General features: G+C 38.3%; 1 pseudogene; it reads right to left on the bottom strand.

Moving 5' to 3' along the window:
- Positions 1-13079: 13079 nt before the first annotated feature.
- LOC103747908 lies at positions 13080-13987 on the bottom strand (annotated as a pseudogene).
- Between the last annotated feature and the right edge of the window lie 744 nt (positions 13988-14731).

Below are 14731 nucleotides of genomic sequence, written 5' to 3'. Positions count from 1 at the left end.
TATAATATATTAGACTGATTTATATGATTGATTCTTGTAATCCAATAGTTGCCCTTACACTGGAGAGTCTGAGAACAAGACTGTTGTTCAGTCCACAAGACTGGAACCATCAGCAATTCCAAATTACTATCTAAGGCCTTGAGTGTCCAACACCCCCCAAGCCCACCAGGCTTGGGTCTTCAACAAGAAAGAAACTCAGACAAAACTCTGAGTTTCATAAAACTCTGAGTTTCATAAAACTCTGAAGTTTTATGAGGAATTTATTTAAAGAAAAACAGTTACAGGTAGGGGAGTGATTACAAGATGGCTCTCTCTGTTGTGAGGATCACAGATCTTATATAGGACTCAGAATTGGGGTCACCAAGGAGATTTTCCTAAAAGGAACAAAAGGGTAACTATGGATACAGCACGTACTGTTGCCCGCAGACTGAACTGAAAACTAACTTTCTAGAAGACCTGCTTTATCATGCAGGTACAGCCTGTCAGCTCAAACCACTGAGGTGGAGAGCTCAGAAGCTCTTAAAGTGGCACTCATCTAATTTCCAATGCCTATGTCGAGCATGGCTCCCAACACTTGAGGGTGATTAGAAATAAACTAGTCTTAAGTTTACCTTAGAAGACAGAAGAAGCTGGGTTCTGATGTCAATGGAGAATGGCAGTGCAAGACAGTGGCAGTAGCAAAAGAATAGATTTCATTTTAGCCCCATGAGACCTGTTCTGTACTGCCAATCTTTAGAACTCTGAGAGAAGCTGCTTTGGAAAGACTGAAAGATACAAAGTTCATGATTTTTTTCACAGGCATTAAAAAAACCCCACACAATTCACTATATAAAACACTATTAACACTAATAATTCCACAGGTACCACCATCTAATCAAAATAATTTTCAGAGTTAATGAAAATGATCAACTTGAGTTCCTATGTTGGTCTCCCTCAGTGATGAACTGTCACCTCAGAGATGTAAGACAAAACAAACCCTTTGCTCCCCAAGTTGTTATTGGTCAAGAGTGTTTTGTTACAGCATAGAAAAGCAGCTAGAATCATAATTAAGATGAATTATAGACTTATTTTTTTACTGTATATTTTTATTGAATTTTGCTGATTTCATACAACACATCTTCACCTATTAGTACCCCTCATAGCCTGCCCCCAGGATTTCATGCATTCTGTGGTGCTGTTTTGGGAGGCCTTAGAAGGTGTGACCTTGCTATAGGAAGCAAGTCACTGGGGGTAGGCTTAGAGAGTTCTTAAGCCTTCCTGGATTTGAGTCACTCTCTGTTTTCTGTGTTTAGCCGTTCCTTTGTAGCCCCAAGCTAAGTAAATTCTTCCTTTCAAAAGTTCTCTTGGTCACAGTGCTTTCTCACAGCTACAGAAAAGTAACTAAAAATGAAATTGGCACCAGGATCATCAGGTGTTGCTGTGGCAAACCTCACCATGTGAGATTTTGAAGGAATGTGGAAGACTTTGGATGTTTGGACTAGAAAAGCAGTTGAATGCTGTAAGCAAAACTTAATGGGCCATTCTGGTAGGAGCCAGGAAGAAAGTACTGCTGAGAACAATGTTGTTCCAGAGGAAAAAAAGGACTTGAACAAAAACTGGGATGTTTTAGTAAAGAGTCTGGCTACCCTGCCCACAGCCTAAGCATGTGCCTGTAGCTAAGTTGAAAAATAGTGGACTAATTTCATTAGCAGAGAATATTTCAAAACTGCCTAATGTAGAAACTGTGATGTGTCTGTTAATGGTGAATATTGTGGAACTCTACAGTGAAAAAGAGCAAATGGGGCAGAAAAAAATACAGAATGTGCAGTTTGGATTGAAAAGAGCACTAGGAAGATTAATTTTGGAAGGCTGAAGGAGAAGATTCCTTTAATATGGTAATTAAAGTGATTAAAGAGAAACCTAGAGATTTGCACTTAAACCATGGAGAGAGTGCTTCCAGGGCAAGACCATACCAGCTAACCACCAACTTGTAAAAGAAAATGCAGCAAGGGTTTTCTACTAGAAAACCACTGGAGAGAAAAAGCTTCTACTGTGGATGAAGCAGGCTGGGGTTCATCCCAAACTTGCAGCCAAACTTGGCAGTATTTTCCACCTGGTGCTGGCTTTAAGGAATAAAAAAATGGAAGAGGGAAGGGGTCATCAATTTTTCTTTCATGATTTCAGAGAGCCACCAAGGCAACAAAGCATGCAGCAGGACATTCCTGGATAAAGAATGCCCTGATAGGCCAAGAGGGCCTGAGAGACCATTGCCTGAAGGTATGGTGGTAAAGTCTTTTTGGCAGTGGAGACCCCAACAAGACATTCATGACACCAGACATGTGAGACATCTGCCAAATACAGCTGCATAGAGGAAGTATAGCAGCCCAAGAGAGAAATGTAACATACAGCAAAGTTGGAGAGGTTGAGATTTCTAAAACCTTTGGAAGTAAAGTCCCCAAAGTCATATGTGGAGCTACCAGATTTAGTCTTTACTCTGCTGGTTTTCTATCTTGTTTTAGTCGAATATTTCCTCATTATGCCTCTGTTCCTCCCTTTTGGAATGTAAATAAGTATTCAGTTCCAGTGTATGTTGGGAATATATAATTTGTCTGTTAATTTTGCAGGGTTACAATTAGGTGACTTCCCTGACTCTCAGAAGAGACTTTGGACTGTGGCCTTTTGAATAGCATTGAGACTGGTAAAGACTATGGAGACTTTGAAGACTAAAGACATGTTGCATTTTATATGGTCATGAGCCTATGAGGGGCAGGGACTGCAATGTGGTGGTTTGAATGATAATTCAAACCACAGGTTCAAAGTATTTGGCCGTTTTGTCCCCAGTTGACGGAGCTGTTTTGAGAAGTCTTAGAACATGTGTCCATGCTGGAGGAAGCATGTTACCGAGGGTAAGCTAAGTTCCCTTGGTCACAGAGTTTTATCATAGCAACAGAAAAGTAACAAAAAGTATGCAAGCATGATTTCATGTGAGTATCATTACACACTCGTGGAAGTTAGTTGACTTTCATGAATCAGTTCTCTTGTTCTGCTTTAGTGTTTCTTCTTGTCTGTGTACTTCAGGATGGCTGGTCTGAGAAGTTCTGTAAAGTTCTCTTATGTCTCTCTACTTTTCCCAATCAGGATTGCTGAAATTTCAGAATTACAGTATTGGCTGGATTCAGCTTTTTTATGTGAATTCGAGGGATCAAAGTCAATTTGTTAATGTTTTATGGCACTGCCTTTACCCACTGTCATCTGAAAATCCCTGAAATTTTTTTATTCTTTTTTTGTTTTTTTGTTGATTTTCATTGGTTTTGGTCTTTTTGAGACAGTGTCTCCCTGTAACCCTTAGCAGGCTTGGAACTCACTATGTAGACCAGGCTGACTTCAAGCAGAGATACACCTGCCTCTACTTCCTAAGTGCTGGAATTAAAGGTGTGCACCACCGAGCCCAGGCTAAATTTAAGAGTCTTCAGATACAAGTATCTTTTTAAAAAAAAAATGCTTATTGATAAACATTACCATTGAAATCTCCGTAATGACTTTATATGCATTCTTGGGTGCCAAGGATCGAAGTATAAGTGACTGTGACTAGTAATAATCAGATGCATAGAGATTAGAGATGCATGTGCCAACATCTAAGTGTTAGTAGTATAAACAATGAATCTTTCTGTAAGAAACAGTATATTTTTAAATGATTCAATTTTATGTCTTATAGGGTTTATACTGAGTTCAGTATTGTATAACAGTATTAATTCAACTGTGAGACAAAAAATTTACAGCCACTTTTGAGAGATGTATCTTTGCTCTGGAAATTGTTATTGAACATGTTAAAGCTGTAACAAAATGTTTCTTCTAATCATGTGGTTATTAAATGAATAAATTAAAAATGTTTATTGAGCTTTGGTAACTTCATACAACATTTCTTAATCAAATTTAGGTCTTCACACATATGCAGACCTCCTACTACCCCCACCAGACTTCATGTGTTCCACACATGAAGTTGAAGGGGCAAATCAAGAGAGCAGGAATGGAGGGAAGCAGGCGTTATTGGGGGACGGTGGGAATATAGGGGCACTGGGACTGAGGAGGGATGAAGGAGGCCAGGAGAGAGGGAACAGTGTAGAAATGAATGAATTGGGGGGGTGACTAGGAAAACCAGAGGGAAATGTGTTGCCCCTGAAACCCATGAGAAATGCCCATACAGTATCTATGCATTTGAGCACATGTATTCCTGGGAATAGCTTGGCAAGGAACACAGTGCCAGACAGAAGACCTCCTCTTTAGTGGTTGGTGAGAATGATTCAGGAGATGCCAAAAATAACACAGGCTATTGCCAAACATCTTTGTTATCACCCAGAATTAGTAGTTAAGACACTACTACCGAAGACAGGACATAATTTGGATTCAGGACTTAGAGTAATGGAGCAAGAACTAACCTGAGTTCTTGTACCCGAAATTTAGCTATCATGATGCTAAATGATAATATGCCAATCACCAAGAGAGAAAAGCATCAATGGTTCAACCCAGCCCTAAACCCTAATAAACAATATGACAGGACAGAAAACTATCTCTATTGGTGCAATGGTGGCACTATTATATGGGGGCAATCAACAGCCATCTAATTGGAACTAAAACCCTCTAAATGGGAGTAAACTCATGGGTGGCCCTTTAAACTCAGACAAATACACATGTCAAGAGAGGACATAGATCCTAGAAAAATCCATATGTCTTTCACATTTCTAGAAAAATTAATTTTCTTACTATATGCTAAATATGGATCCTTATATTTATAGAGAAGCATACTGTACACCACTCATCAAAGAAGCTTCTTTTTACAACAGATGGAGGCTAGGGCAGATTCCACAGTGGCTCAGACACAGAGAATATACATGTGAGAGATGCCAAATTCTAGGTGACACGTCTAAAATTGAACCTCTACAGCAAAGATGCATGGAACAGGGCAGAACAAGGGGTAGCCTGGAAACAAATGCATCTCTCAACGCTCACCAGTAAACCTTCCTTATAACATAGTGTGAGGCATACAGAAGGCCACAACTGGCCACATTTTAAAGAATAAGAGACAGCAGAGTATGTATCATTACATAGGACACCTATACTCAACCTCACTCACCCATTACTCAGGGACCATGGTGGAAGACGGGACAGAAAGATTGTGAGAGTGAGGGCTGGTTCATGAACACAGAGAAGAGGTTGCTTTCAGGCCACTGGATCTATAATATAATCTACCATCTGGTATGGTGATTCTCCCCAGTGTTGTTCTTTTGCCCAAGACTGCTTTGGTTCTCTGGGGTCTTTTGTGAATCCATATGAATTTTAGGTTAATTATTTTTAAGTTCTGTGAAGAATGTTGTGGGTATTTTGATTGGGATTGCACTGAATCTATAAATTGCTTTTGGTAAAATTGTCATTTTCACAGTATTGATTCTGCCAATCAGTGAGCATGGTAGGACTTTCCATCTCCTAGTGTCTTCTTCTCTCTTTATTAGAGATTCAAATTTTCATTGTCGAGATCTTTAATGTCTTCAGTTAGGTTTATTCCTAAATATTTTTTGAAGCTATTTAGAATGGGAGGGTTTCCTTGAATGCTTTTTCTTATTGCTTGTTATTGGTATATAGAAAAGTTACTGATTTTTGTTAAGTTGATTTTGTAACCTGCCTCTTTATGAAAAGTATTAATCCACCTATCTTGGTTAAACTTTCAAAGAACCAACTCTTAGATTCAATAACTTTTTGCATTGATTTCTTTTTTCTATTTCATTAATTTCTGCTCTGGTTTTTGTTGTTTCTTTTCATCTATTAGGTATGGGGTTGAGTTGTTCTTGCCTTTCCCGACTCTTGATTTGCACTGTTAAGTCATTTACATGTGCTGTTTTTGGTTTATTAATGTAGGCACTAATAACTCTAAGCTTCCCTCTTAGGATTGATTTTAAGTATCCCAGAGATTTTTTCTGTTATATTCTCATTTTCATTTAGTTCCAGCAACACTTTTATTTCTTTCTTAAGTTTTTCTTTGATCCATTTATCATTCAGGAGTGTGTTGTTTAATTTCCATGAGTTCGTGTAGTTGCTAGAACTTCCTTTGCTGTTGATTATAAGCTTTATAGCCCAGATCTTCAACTTCACCATCCAGTCTTCATATTCTGTTTTCCATTTCTTTTATTCTGCTTGTGACACTCCTGTTGTTTCTAATTGGTTTATAGAGTTTTTCAATCCCATGTTCATTTCATTATTTCTATCGCTTTGCTGAATTCATGTTTCAAGGCATGAATTGATTTTGATATTTTATTAAGCCACATATTTATACATCCTTGGACTTCCATCACACGTTGCTTCCTTTCCTCTTTGAGTTCTTTGAGTTTTTTGTGTTTTCTTTAAGTTCTTTGATCATGTTTATGATTGTTCTTTTAAATTCTGCGTCCTGGAGTTCATATCAGTGCACCTTTTTTTTTGACTTTTATATAAGTTTTTATTTATGTTTTTGTTGCATATACATTGAATTGTACAGATAATAATCATTACATAATTCTAAGTTACTCAAAACCAATTTTTTCACAGACTTGAGATACACTCTTTAATGATTTTCATTATTTTTATCGCTAATGGTAAAATTAATGTCCTCTGGGTTTTTGCTTCTACAGTTTCTCTTGGACACTTCTCACATATTCTGTTATGTTTATTTTTAAGCATTCCCATTTAAATGTGACAATGGCAGGTAATATCTTACAGTCAGGTTACTGACTAAAATTTAAAATAGTGAGCACAGTTATTGTTGTTGTTGGTAGTGGTGTAGGCACTGAACGCTGGTCTTTGTAGGCACTCTAAGCAAGTGCTGTCTTTAGTAGCTACACCTCCAAATCCTTTGTGCCTTTAGCTTTTTAAAATTAACTTCTTATAAATATGAGGGGGATGTGCATGTGAGTGGAAGCAAGAGGTGTTGGTTCCTCCAAATCTCAAAATACAGGCAGTTGTGGTTACATACAACAGTGACTGATGTGGTTGCTGGGAATTGAACTCGGCTGCTCTGGAGCTTCCCTGTATCACAGTTTCATTCTAAGCTGGACAATTTGAACTTAGTAGCTGGAAGAAATTAATATTTTCTTCTTCCATTTGAAATATACAAAAAAATGTAAAACACTTCTCAATTGCATTAATTGTCTGTTAATAAATATCAACTCTAGAATTGTATCTGGCATGCCTCAAATGCATCCAAGCCAACAAAACACTTGTCTTAATTTAATTTGTTATATTTTTGTAGCTGTAAAAATCCACATCTCACTTTATGTTTAAAAGTGGAAGACAATGCAGCACAAACGTCTTTACTCAGGTAAGGCTTTCTGTATTTTATAATAAATGATGTGATTAAATACTACAACAATAGAAACGAATAATGCTACACTGTCCACTGTCATAGTGGCCTATGTGTTTAATGCTTTCTGCAGTTTCTTATAGCCACCACAGTAAACAGTATAATCAAATACATTTTATACAGAAAATTCCCTTTATTCTCTCACTTTTTAGAAGCTGAGATTGTTTAAATATGTTAACTCTCTGCTTTAACTGATGAACATCCTAGTGTTATCGACACACATTGATGGCAGACTGACTGTGCCTGCCTATTCAAAACCTTTTGTGGAGTCTACAAGTGAGCCTAGATCTGCATGTGGAGTGATCTTTTTGATGCCTCTCTTTTCCTTTTATGCCAACATCTATGGACTGTGATCCTTTTCAGCTACCAGATTATGCTTAGAAACAGAGCTGCTTTTTACTTTTTCTTGGACACTGTATTTAAAAAAAAAATACTGAGTTTTTGTAATTTTATACAACAGTACATTTTTAAATTTAGACCCCCACCCCAATTGATGTCACCCACGTACCAATTGAACCTTATGTATTTTTTAATGCATGTTAAGTCTGATTCCATCAAGCATTTGTACCCAAATGTCCGTCATTGTAAATTTGTCCACCAGAGTCTAGTCAACCCATCTAGAGATCATATATAAAGCATACTATCCATGATCCAGCATCATTCAACGCCAATAGTTCTCAGTCCTGGAACAACCTGCCAAGCATTTCTCCCCTCCTCTAGGCCCCTGTCTAATTGAGTAGGCATGGGTCCTGTGTTCCATGCCACCAGTGCTACAAATTCACACATGCAAGCTTCCAATGACCAGTAAGTCCCTGCTTCTGAATGCATGATTTCTCTTAAAATCTTTCCACTTCCTCTTCCACAATGGTTCTTGAGCTGTAGGCCTGTGAGAGTCAGTATTTGAGTCCCCATTCAAGGATACATATTCTGCAGTCTCTTTTATTTAAAACATGGCCAGTTGTGGCCTTCTGTATGCATTGAACTCTGTTGTGTAATCTTTACTGGTGAGAGTTGAGGGATGCATTATTTTTCTCTCTACCCCTTGTTCTGCTAAGTTAGATGAGTCTTAGGTGAAGAGGTTCACATGTAGATGTGTCACCTAGTACTTGGCATCTCTCAGACATATATTTTCTGTGTCTGACCAGTTGTGGAATTCTTCAGTCAGCTCCATCTGTTAAAAAAGAAGCTTTTTGAATGGGAGGTGTATAGTAAGCTTACTTGTAAATATAAGAATCCATGTTCAGTTTATTGTAAGAAATTTCATTTGTCTGGAGATATGAAATAGGTAGGATTTTCTCTAAGATCTATGTTCTGTTCTGCCATGTGGGAGGATGAATTAAATGGGAGTGCTAATTGCATTGAACATATAAATATAAACCCATGAGTTACTGGAGCCATCATGACAATGCATGGGAAAGAATCACCATATGTCTACACACAACTCTGTGAGTGTGTGTTTTGTTCTATTTATAAAGAACTACCTTCTTCCTATTTTTTTCACATGAGAAACAGTTGTAGAAAAAGGATTCAGTAAACATATTTAACTTTTTTACAATTTTTACAAAACCTTTATTGAGAATGTCATGCATGCTTATAAGGTGTTTTGATCAAATCCATGCCCACTCTCTCCCCTCCAACATTCTGCCCTCTGAAGAGGTAATCCTAAAATCTTTTAAGGACTAGATACAAGCTCCCAAATACTTTTGACATTTTTGGTCTTTGGACCAGAGTATGTTGCTAACAGGCCCAAGGATATTTTGACTTTTAGCCAAGAAACTGGCTAATTTCTTTGGGGTCTTTTTACCCTAACTGGCTATCCTATTCCTCCCTCCTATTCTTATCACACCATCCTCTGATGGGGTTACCCAAATTGCCAGTAGGGAATAGAGACAGAGACCATTCTGGCTTCTTCCATGCTGAACAGGGAAGCAGGGTGAGGAAATTGGAGTACACCTTCAGTGGACCTATCTAAAAGACTTCGAAATTGCCTCTTACTCTGTCATCCTCAGACCTCCTTGGGAAGTCCAGAGTTTGTTTCTGATGCTCTGAACTTCCATTAGCTAAACATGGTGATTATCCTCATCTGTCCATATTTCTCACTTCTAAATACGGTGGAGGTCCCTAGTCGAGTAATTATATTGTAACAATGAAAAGGAGTTCTGACCTCTATGGAAACAGCTATGTATCTTAATAATATATACTTTTTTGTCCAAAATAAGTCAACTCTTTTTAAAGGGATATTACTTTTAATCAAAGAAACTCTAATCTCATAATTTAGGAGTATTTATCATCATTTTCAATTATAAAATGCTCAGAAAACTAATTATCATATAAATCTCTTCAAAACACTTTTTAAAAATTATTGTATTTTTTTTAGTTTCATGGCCAAGTATTGTATTTCCATCATTTTTCTTCCCTTCCCAGTCCCCCCTCAAACTCAATCCATTATACCATCTCCTTCACAATAAATTTTGTCCTTTTTGAGACGGGGTCTCCTTGTATCCCCAGCTGTCCTGGAACTCACTATGTAGACCAGGCCAGCCTTGAACTCACAGAGATCTGCCGGCCTCTGCCTCCCGAGTGCTGGGATTAAAGGTATGCACCACCACGCCTGGCACAATAAATATTTTTTTCAGTGCATATTTTATTAAATTTTTGTGAACGTCATACAAAACATCTTAAAACGTCTTAATCTGGGCTTTAGAGATGGATCAGTGGTTTAGGACCCTGGCTACATTTTCAGAAGATGAAGTTTTAATTCCCAGTATCCATGTGGTGGTTGATGACCACCATCTATAATTCCAGATACAGGGGATCCATTGCCCTCCTCTGGCTTCCACATTGCACAAAATGGGTGCACTTACATACATGCAGACAAAACATTATGCACATAAAAAATAAAAACAAATAAATAAAAATAAAAATCTTAATATTTATGCTCCCTACCATCCATAACCCATAGTCCCCCATCTTGCCCTCTTCTTTTATTATTCTTATTATATATGCATTTCTACATTCATATATACATTTGTGTGTTTATACTTTTTACTAAGTCCATTTAATGGTCTGACCACTTGGGATTAGATAACCTTAGGAGCTAAACCTGGAGAAATCTGATCACATGTGTCTCTTTATCTTAAGGTGGGACCTTGTGAAATTTTCCCCATGAAAATTGCCACGTCAACTGCTTTTGTCATTATGCAGATCTTATTCGGCTCCATTACTGTGAAGATTTCATGTGTGTAACTTCTCTATCATGTCTAGAATGCATTAACTAGCAACAGGTATCTGGTTTCTTCTGACTCTTATAATCTTTCTGCCTCCTTTTCCAAGTTATCCCCTAAGCCTTATGTGTAGAGATTGTATTATAGACATATCACCTAGGGTTTTACATTTCATGGTCACTTACTCTCTGCATATGACCCATTATAGAACTTTGTAATAGTCTCTATCTGTTGCAAGAAGAAGTTGTATGAATGGTGCAATCTACACTTTTCTGTGAAATAGGAATGCTTATTTAGAATATAGTAAGAAATTATGTAAAAATGTAAGATGTGAATGTATATCCTGAAGTAATCACAAGAACCTGGAAAATAGAGATTAAGGATGGCGGCAGGGGCTTGGGGAGGAGTGGAGAATAAGAAGGAGCTCAAGAGAGGGAGGCTTAGTAGGACAGAGGAGTTATGAAGGTGAGAATAGGGAAAATGGGGGACTCTAGGGAAGGAAGAAACAGGGCTATGCAGGGAGAGAGAGAGAGGAAAGATATATAAGTAATACTTTGGTAATTTGAGAAAACAAAAGTAATGAAGTATTTCATAAGATTATTAAAATTGTATGTACTATATATTTATGAATACATGTCTATAGCTGAAGACCATTACAAAAGTTACTGCACCAGGCAAGGGGACCCTCCCTTTGAGTAGTTGATCAGAGTAGTTCAAGAGACTCCCAATATATTATAGTCTGTTTCTATAGCTCTTGATTGCCTGCCAGAACTTGAAAGTAAGACCCTACTACTGAAGGCATGACATACTTTAGACACAGGACTTAGAGAAATTGAGATGCTACTGACCTGGAATCACCATCCCAGAATACTAACTCTCATTGTATTAGAAGACATTATGCAAGCTGCTAAGGAAGAGAATAAATCAATGGTCCTTCCAGCTGTAAAGTCTAAAAACCACAGCAGTGACCAGCCTGGCAAACTATTTCTATTGGTGCAGTCATGAATTTTTTCTTCTTGAGAGTACTCAACAGTTGTCTAATTGTACTTACAGTCCACTCAGTAGGAAGATACACATACATGATACTTTAAACAGCCAAGTATAAATAGCTGGAGAGGTCATAAGTCCCCAGAGAAGCACCTACTACTGTCATCTTCTTTTTAAAATATTTATTATTGGCTCATGTTCCTAACTAAATGACAGAGCAAGACAGAGAGACACAGAGAGACAGAGAGAGAGCGAGAGAGAGAGACAAAGACAGAGAGACATAGAGACATAGAGACAAAGATAGACAGAGAGACAGAGACAGAGATAGACAGGCAGACAGAACTTAAACTTAAGATGATAAATGAACTCACATCAGATCCTAGTCTTTGGAGTCTGAATATAGCAAAAAGCCCTTGTAGCCAGGCATAATTTTTAACAGAAAATCATCAATGTTTATATTGAAATATACTGTTTCTCAGTGTACATGGTGTGATCATCTGTGATTTTATTCGATTAAACAAAATTACTACAGTGCGTTTATGTAAATCATTATAACCTTGAACCAGGAGGGAGCAGGGAAATGGCTCAGGGATAAATGCTGATTACTGTTCAAACATGAGTCTGAGTGCTTGACTTTGAACTCCCAACATCCACATAAAAGGCAGATACAGGCATGTTTGTGCCTATGAGCTCAGCACCATTCTTTTTGTATGTTTATGTTATAAGGTGTGTGCTTTTATTAAACTGCTCATCAATTCCTTGATGCCTGACATCTCAACCCACTCCCAGGGAGACCAAAGGCCTTTATACATTTCACGTTTGGAGGGCAAAAAGAAGGGAACAAGATGACTGTTCATTCAAAAATAAAAACAGTAAGAAGGTATTAAGGTAGAAGTTAAAAAAATTGCAGTGCATAGCTTAAACAAAACAATGCTGTGTCATCCTCCTTTGGAAAGTGGAGGTGTCTTTTGGGAGAGTGAGGAATTCCTGTAACCAGGGATACTAGGAATGACTATTTAAAAAATATGTACAATCGTATTTCCCAGTCACATTGTAGAACTTGGGGCTGCTTGCTCCAACAGACTGCTGTTGCCTTCACCATTCATGTTATTTATATTTATTTATTTATTTATTTATTTATTCATTTATTCATTTATTATTTATTATTTATTTTAAAATATTTTATTACTTTTATTTTATTTGTATGAGTGTATTACCTGTGTGTATCTGAGTGCACCCATGTCCTACAATGCTGTGGAGGTCAGAAGAGGGCTTCAGATTCCCCTGGTATAGGAGTTAAGGACGGTTCATAGCTGCCATGTGGGTGTTGGGACAATTCATGTTTTTAAATTCACAGTCAAAAGCATCAAAACAAAACAAAAGATTTTTTAAATTAAAAACAAAGCCATGCCAGTGTTGTCTCAATTTGTTTTGTTTTGTTTTCTGAGCAAAGTTAGGTTTTATCAAGAAAAGGTATAACAGCTCACTCAGTAACATTCGGCCTAGAAGCATTTGCAGTACATGATGGAGGGTTCGGACTCATCAGGACTCGTTGTATTCCTGTTTGCTTATCCACGTCTGCTGCAACCTTGACAGAAAGGCAGGATGGAGCCATCAATCCACACCGAGGATGTGAGCTCAGTAGGAGAGTTAATCTTGAATTTCATCATGCTGGGAGCCAGAGCAGTGATCTCTTTCACCATCCTGTCTGCAATGCCAGGGTACCTGTAGTGCCACCAGACAGCACAGTGTTGGCATAGAGGTTCCTGCAGGTGATGATGTCACACTTCATGATGGAATCAAGGGCAGTTTCGTGGATACTGCAGAATTCCATGCCCAGGAAAGAAGGCGGGAAGAATGTCTGGGCCATTGAAAGCACTCGTTGCCAATGGTGATAACTTAGGCATAGCTCTTCTCCAGGGAGAAGGAAGATAGAACAGTGGTCATGTCTTGCTCGAAGTCCGGGGCAAAGTAGCACAAAGCTTTGATGTTACACATGATTTCCCACCCGGCTCTGTTGGTGAAGCTGTAGACAACAAGGTCAATCAGGATCTTCATACAGTTACCTGTCAGGTCCCCTCAGCCAGGTCCCGACGCAGGATGGCCTGTGGGAGAGATTTGTCCTCATAGATGGGCACAGTGTGAGTGACCCTGTCAGCCGGAGCCCATCACGATGCCACTGGTAGGGCCAGAGGCTTGCAGAGACAACATGGCCTGAATGGCTATATACATGGCTGGGTTGTTTAAAGTCTCCAGGAGAATCTGAATCTTCTTTTCAAGGTTGTCCTTGAGGTTCAGATAGGCCTTGATGAGCATGGGGTGTTCCTTGATATCCCGTACAGCTCATTAGAAAATGCCAGGTGTTGTGAGAGATCTTCTCCATGTCATCCCACGTGGTGACAATATGTTCGATGGGGGTGGAGGGGCAGCTAGGTATTATCATCATCATGAAGTTGGATTCACACAAGTCATGTCAAACTGGGTGGCCAGTGTGGACCTGCATACTACCAGATGCAGGGTGGACACAGACTTAAAAGTCCCAGCATCATTCTTGAGGATGCATAACTGGACGAGGATTCTTTGTAAAAAAAAAAACAAAAACAAAAACAAAAAACAGTTTAAATCAAGAGATTTTCTACCTATGATCTCAGGTGCTAGCTGTCCTTGACATAAAATGTTCCAGGTCTCAAGATAAAACTGACAACAGATGTTTGGGTGATCATAGTACAAACACTCATGGAGAAATCACCCTCCATTTCATGTCCTCAGTTCTCTATTGGTACCTCAAAACTGATAATTTTTTTAGTTTTCAAAAACATAGTTTTTATGTCTTCTTCTTATTAATCACTACTGTCAGCAATATCACCAAAGTCCTCTCCATTGATTCAACTTATAACACACCTCACAGGTGAGGCAAAAGTGTGATACTGGACTACCCAGCTGCTTTTTGGGCAGTAACTCCATCTGATAATGTTTCTCAGAGAAATAACTGGGACTGTAAGGTCACAGATATTTTGAAATAAGGTTCAGGAAGGTTTCTCTGTTTCCTTTTTCCCTTCTCTTTGGCTCCAAAAACACAGACATAACAACAATTACTATGACTTTCTTAAGAATAATGTATTTTTTTTCTGCATACATATCTGGGTTGTGAGAT

This window comes from Nannospalax galili, unplaced genomic scaffold (genome assembly GCF_000622305.1).
Source record: "Nannospalax galili isolate Female #2095 unplaced genomic scaffold, S.galili_v1.0 scaffold1345, whole genome shotgun sequence".
Classification (NCBI taxonomy): domain Eukaryota; kingdom Metazoa; phylum Chordata; class Mammalia; order Rodentia; family Spalacidae; genus Nannospalax; species Nannospalax galili.
This window is presented reverse-complemented; position numbering and strand designations above follow the sequence as displayed.